Source organism: Zootoca vivipara, chromosome 3 (genome assembly GCF_963506605.1).
Source record: "Zootoca vivipara chromosome 3, rZooViv1.1, whole genome shotgun sequence".
NCBI classification, from domain to species: domain Eukaryota; kingdom Metazoa; phylum Chordata; class Lepidosauria; order Squamata; family Lacertidae; genus Zootoca; species Zootoca vivipara.
The window spans coordinates 120,276,168-120,283,136 of record NC_083278.1 but is presented as its reverse complement, the minus strand read 5'-3'; positions in this window follow the sequence as shown (position 1 = coordinate 120,283,136).

The window sequence follows — 6,969 nt, the reverse complement described above, 5'->3', positions numbered from 1 at the left end:
GGGTCTCTCCCCCCCCCCCGTGCCTGCCTGGAATGTGACACGAAGAATAACAAGATGCGCCGAGGCAGGCGCTCAGCCTCCTCTCCTCTGGCGGTGGAGCTGAGCAGAGGAGACACCCCCCACCCCCCTGCTGGCCCCGGGATTCCCGGCGCCTCCTGGCTGAGGTTGGCAGTTGGAGGGCACCGAGGGCGCAGCGCTGGGCTCAGTCCTGTGGGTCCTGGCACTGGCGGCAGCTGGCCATGTCGTCCAGGTAGCGCTCCACCTGGATGGTGCAGGAGACAAAGCCAAACTTGCTCTGCAGGACGGCTGTGGCCTCTCGCAGCACAACCTCCATGTCGGCACCAGAGTCTGGAAGGGGGGAAAGGCCGGGGGGGGGTGGCGGGGAGACAGAGAAAGGGATCAGCTTGTTCACCACGGAAGAGTTTGCAGGATCAGCTAGCCCAGCATCCTGTTCTCACAGCAGCCAAATACCTCTATGAACCTGGGAATCGAGATAGACTGCCTCTGCACCTGGAGGCTCCATAAGAACGAAAGAAGAGCTTTCTGGATCAGGCCAGTGGCCCAGCCTCCTGCTCTCACAGTGGCCAGCCAGATGCCCATCAGGGGAAACCAGCAAACAGGATCTGAGCAGAAGAGCAACTCCTCTCCTACAGTTTCCAGCCCTGGCGTCCAACTGTGGAGACAGAGCATAGCCATTGTGGCTGGTAGCCATTGCTAGCCCTCTCCTCCATGGATGGGCCTGATCCTGAGCCTTGGGTGGGGGGAGTATTGTTAGTATTGCTCACTCTTAAAGTAACTGTCGGCCGAAAGGCCAGCTGCCCCTTTATAGACCTGTTGAGATCACTTCAGTCATCTGGGGGAAATTGTATTTCGTATCAACACCCTACAGCAGCGTTTCTCAACCGCTGTTCCGCAGCACACTAGTGTGCCGCGAGACGCTGGCTGGTGTGCCGCGACGTGTGGCGACGAGAAGGGCGATTTGCATTGTCGCGTGCCTGGCGGCCGCCAATATACAACACTAACCCGCCGGAAAGCAATATTTCTCCTCTTTCCCAAAGCTCAGTGCAAACGAGTCTGGCGGCTGCCAATACGCAGCGCTGACCCGCCGGAAAGCAATATTTGGCAAGTGTTTCTTACAGTCATAATTATAATATAGGGCGGCACAGAGTTAAATTTTTTAACTTTTTTAATGGTGGTGTGCCTCGTGATTTTTTTCACAGAACAAGTGTGCCGTGGCCCAAAAAAGGTTGAGAAACACTGCCCTACAGAACATCATAGGGGGTGACCTGAAAACTCATTTTTCACCATTGCCCCTGTATTATGGGATCCCCTTTGCTTTAGAGGTCTTCTAAATACATCCTCCCCCCCCCCCCCCGGCTTTCCCTGATCCATAAGATTGGGTCATGTTCTTTATTTATGTCAGTTCCCCAGATTCCTGGTTTTATGCTGCTGTTTTACCGGTTCCATGTTGCATTTTTCGTAAACTTTTTTAAGCGGTGCACCACTTTTGAGGTTTTTAAAATATTAAGTGGCTTATGAAGTGCCTTTACATGAATAGATAACATTCCCAGCTATACCAATGGATTTTTGCCCTGGATAGATGTGTTTTGCTTTTGAGGCGTTTTAAACTCAGGGTAGCATCCCGAAATGTGGTTGCCCCACCTGCAGCCTGAGGTGGTACAGTCCCCACCCCCATCTCCTTGGGCTTTTGCCCTCTCAGGGGCTGCTGGGTTCCTGCAGGGAGTCCCGGGGGGGGGGTAGGGGGTGCTCACCAATTGCCAGGTGCACAGCCACCACATGATGGCTGAGGGTCAAGGCCCAGAGGTGGAGGTTGTGAGCCCCCTTCACGCCCTTGACGGACAGCAGCACTTCCTTCACGGCTTTGAACTCCACACCCCGCGGAGACCCTGGAAGAAAGGGAGGCAGGATGGGGCACAGACTTGGCTGGGTCCCTCCAAACCCCCAGCTCCCATCCTTGGAGGAGGAGCAGGTGGTGGTGCCATCTCCCTTCCTGGCTGGCATACCCTGGAGCACAGCAAGGGAGGGGCACCTCCTGCTGGAGATGGTCACTCAGTGGTGTAGCGGGGGGGGGGTGTCACAGGGGCAGTTGCCCCGGGCAAAAAATGGTTAGGGGGTGCAAAATTTCAACACCTGGTGCAGCTTTGAAACAGCTGTGTGCTTCCACCGCTGGGCCACGCGAACCAGGAAGTGAGCTCTCCAGACAAAGCAAGACCCTGGGCTCTGGCAACCCATGCGGCCACCAGCAGATAAGGCGGGTGCCAGGAGAGGTAAGTGGCAGACTGCAGACCAGTGGTGGACAGACATTTGGGGGGCCCTGAAGCTCAAACTGTCATGGGGACCCATTTTCAACCAGCAACAAGGTCCACGTAGCCCCTGTCCTCTTCTTCAGTGGGTCTGTTCCACAACTGATCACCCCACCTTTGCAAGATCTGTGCTACTGACTCTTCGGGATTGTTGAAATGCATACAACAAAAAGTAATCAAATCGTGCGAATCCAATGGGGTCTACAAGACTCAATGTAATTTAAAGCAATGTGGACTCAGGTCACTTCTGGGCCTCCTCTGGGATGAGGGGCCCTGAAGCTCCTTAGTTTCACAGCAGATCCGCCCCTGAACATGGCTGTCCGGCAGGAACCCTGACCAGGAGCACACCTGTTTGGAGTGGAAGATGTGCCGCAAGGCCTTCTTGGAGGGACGTCTTGGAAGATGCAGCCCTGCATCCATGGCAGATCAGCAGCAGGATGACTCCCTGGCAGACTCCGCTAGGTCTGGGCTTGGCAAGCGGTGCCCTCTGGGGATTGCTGGACTACAACTCCCATCTGGGCTGATGGAAGTTGGAGTTCAACCGTATCCAGAGGGTGACAGGTGAGTTGCAGAATCTTGGAGACGGACGCTCCAAGGGCGATTTGTCTTTATGCCTGGAGTCTGAAGGTGCCTCGTGCCAAGGCTGAGTCAGTCACTTGTAGAGGGACGTGGCCCCTGTCTCTTCCCCTCTGCCTTTCCCCTGCCCCTCCCAGCTCCTCCTTCCTCACCTGCTGACTTGCAGGTGGTCTTGGGTCCCCTTGGATGTTGGCTTTGCAACCAGTGCCCTGAGCCTGACCAGGCCTGACAAGGAGGTCCAGCTGGAATTGCACCAGGATTTTATTCCTCAGGCAGGCTTCCCTTAGCCAGTTAACAAGGTGGCCTCATTTGACCCGAGAGGGTCAGGGTGGGAACTCACCTTCCATGAGCACCCGGAAGACGTCGCGGAGGATAGTCACGGTGGAGCCCACCACAAAGACCGAGAAGAGGAAGGTGCTGATGGGATCTGCAATCTTATACTGGGGCTGCAAAGCAGGGGAGGGGGAGAGGCAGGGATAGACAAAGATAACACAGAGGACCCCTAGAACAGATTTAGGGGGCAAGGGGGAAGGGAGGGGCAGCCCCATTCCTCAGGCAGAAATCCTTGCGCTGATGTGACACACTCCTCGGCGCTACTTTGGATCCAACCCGATTGTTGCTTTGGTATGTCAATTTTGTTAATTAATTGAGTCTAATAAGTGGAGGGGGATAAGGGACCCAGGTGGCGCTGTGGGTTAAACCACTGAGCCTAGGGCTTGCTGATCAGAAGGTTGGCGGTTCGAATCCCTGCGACGGGGTGAGCTCCCGTTGCTTGGTCCCAGCTCCTGCCAACCTAGCAGTTCGGAAGCACGTCAAAATGGAAGTAGATAAATAGGAACCGCTCCAGCGGGAAGGTAAACGGCGTTTCCATGTGCTGCTCTGGTTTGCCAGAAGCGGCTTTGTCATGCTGGCCACATGACCTGGAAGCTATACGCCGGCTCCCTCGGCCAATAATGCGAGATGAGATGAGCGCCGCAACCCCAGAGTCGGTCACGACTGGACCTAATGGTCAGGGGTCCCTTTACCTTTACCTTTTAAGTGGAGGGGGAGTAGCCTTCCAAAATCTCTGGAATCAGAGATGCAGCTGCCTCCCACTCTGTGGTTCCAGCAGGGGGAACTGGACCCAGTGAGCGGAATCTGCAGGGAAGCAGGTTTGCCTGGACATTCAGGGAGAAGAGGACCTCTTGGGCCACAGACAGGCCTCCTGGCAAGTTGGCAGGGTGTACTTGGAGGGTTGGCTCCACCACCATTTGCCAGGAACAGGAAATATTTAGATAAGAACCCCCATGGTGCTCTGATTCTTAATGTGTGCTGCCTTTTTAATTTGGCAATTTAAACTGATCTACTGCATCGTTTGTGTTTGATGCATTGTCCCTCTTAATTGTGATGGGTGCTGGTCAATACAAAAAGAGAGCGAGAGGAAAATCTCTTTAGCTGTGATTCCTGCATTGCATGACTCTTGGGGGTCCCTTCCAACTCTACAATTCTATGATTCCATGGAAACAGACAGTGCTTCGAGGAGGGAGGCTCTGGGTCCCTATCCAGAGCAGGGTGCCTACCTTGAAGTAGATGACGGTTGCAGCCACGAAGACCCCGATGCTCTGGAGCAGGTCGCCCACCACGTGCACAAAGGCGGCTCGGACGCTGGTGTTGCTGTGGGCGGGCACCGCAGGCGCACCGCAGGGGCTCTCCCCAATCCGCTCGTAGCCCCCTGTGCTCACCCCGTGGCTGTGGGGGGAGCCCGACTGGTGCAGAAGGTAGGCCATACTGCAGAGAGGGGTGGCAAGAGCTATGAGCCAAGGCTTTGGGGGTGGGGGACACACCCTCCTCCTCCCAGGGCAAGGCAACCATTGAGGTCCCATCCCAGACCCTCCAAGTCGTTTCCAGGGACACCTCTGATTTAGAGAAGACATCCTGGTTTCTGAATGCATCCTAGAATGTCTCACTTTTCCTTAGGGTGTCCCTATTTCCATTGGATAAATGTTGGGGGTTATGGAGTTACCTGACCCCCAAGCCGTCTGAAGGCAATCCTGTCCAGTGTATAGGGAAGGGTGTTTTTAATGGCTAATGTTCTATTATGATTTTATATATGTTGGAAGCTGCCCAGAGTGGCTGGGGCAACCCAGGAAGATGTGTGGCGTAGAAATAGTAAAATTATCATTATGGAATAGGACATCCCTATTTTCATCAGAGAAATGTCGGAGGGTATGCCATCCACCTCAGCAGCCTCTTGCCTACCACAGCTCTTGGGCCCTGCTTGTGGGCAGAATGCTGCCTTCTACAAATATCTTAGGGGCTGTCATGTGGAAGATGCAGCGAGTGTGTTTCCCTCTGCTCTGGAGGGGAGGACTCGAACCCATGGCTTCAAGTGACGAGAATGGAGATTCCGACTCAACATCAGGAAGAACTTTCTGACAGTAAGAGCTGTTCAGCAGTGGAATGGACTCCCTCGGGAGATAGTGGACTCTCCTTCCATGGAGGTGTCTAAGCAGAGGTTGGATTTCTGTATTTTAGAATTTCTGGTTTTTTGGAAGCCGCCCAGAGTGGCTGGGGGAACCCGGCCAGATGGGCGGGGTATAAATAATAAATTATTATTATTATTATTATTATTATTATTATTATTATTATTATTATATCTGTCAGGGATGCTTTAGCAGAGATTGCTGCATTGCAGGGGGTTGGACTGGATGACCCTGGGGGTTCCTTCCAACTCTACCATTCTGTGATACTATGGAGGTTTTGGAGCAGCAGTTGGATGGCTACCTGAAAGGGATTCCTTAGCTGTGATTCCGGCCTGGTGTGGGGTTGGGCTAGAATTATAGGAACTGACCAGAGGTAGCCCCTGGCAATGGGAGTGTGTTGTGCGATAGATCCTGGATGGGGCCTGAGAATCCGTCCTCTGCCTCCCCCAATGCCCCACGCCAGGCCTCACATGATGTTCACGCCCACAGCGCAGGCCGAGGTGCCCAGCATGGCCGAGGCTTCGATCTCGTAGTCATTGCTGATGATGCGGGCCGAGGCCAGGTAGACCAGCACTCCTGTGACGATCCAGATGGAGAGGACCGAGGCCAAGGCGCCCAGCGTCTCTGGGGGGTGGAGTTGGGGGGAGAGAGGGAGATGCCAGTCAGGGGTGCATTGCCAAAGTAGCCCTGTGCCTGCCCTCCAAGCTGGGGAGCACCAAGGCCAGCTCTGGGCCTTTTCCCTGAGGCTGCCTGGAACCCGAACCTGGATCTTCCTGGATCTCTCGGATCTGCCTGTTTGTCCCCAAGGCTAGTTTGCAGAGGAGTCCTTTGCAGAGAAGCCTGGCATTAAGGCAGTTTGAGGATGGATGGCGGCTAACAGATTGAGGTTGAATCCCGACAAGACAGAAGTACTGTTTGTGGGGGACAGGAGGCGGGCAGGTGTGGAGGACTCCCTGGTCCTGCATGGGGTAACTGTGCCCCTGAAGGACCAGGTGCGCAGCCTGGGAGTCATTTTGGACTCACAGCTGTCCATGGAGGCGCAGGTCAATTCTGTGTCCAGGGTGGCTGTTTATCAGCTCCATCTGGTACGCAGGCTGAGACCCTACCTGCCCACGGACTGTCTCGCCAGAGTGGTGCATGCTCTAGTTATCTCCCGCTTGGACTACTGCAATGCGCTCTATGTGGGGCTACCTTTGAAGGTGATCCAGAAACTACAGCTAAGCGGCAGCTAGACTGGTGACCGGGAGCAGCCGCCGAGACCACATAACACCGGTCCTGAAAGACCTACATTGGCTCCCAGTACGTTTCCGAGCACAATTCAAAGTGTTGGTGTTGACCTTTAAAGCCCTAAACGGCCTCGGTCCGGTATACCTGAAGGAGCGTCTCCAACCCCATCGTTCTGCCCGGACACTGAGGTCCAGCGCCGAGGGTCTTCTGGTGGTTCCCTCGCTACGAGAAGCCAAGTTACAGGGAACCAGGCAGAGGGCCTTCTCGGTAGTGGCACCCACCCTGTGGAATGCCCTCCCACCAGAGGTCAAAGAGAACAACAATTACCAGACCTTTAGAAGGCATCTCAAGGCAGCCCTGTTTAGGGAAGCTTTTAATGT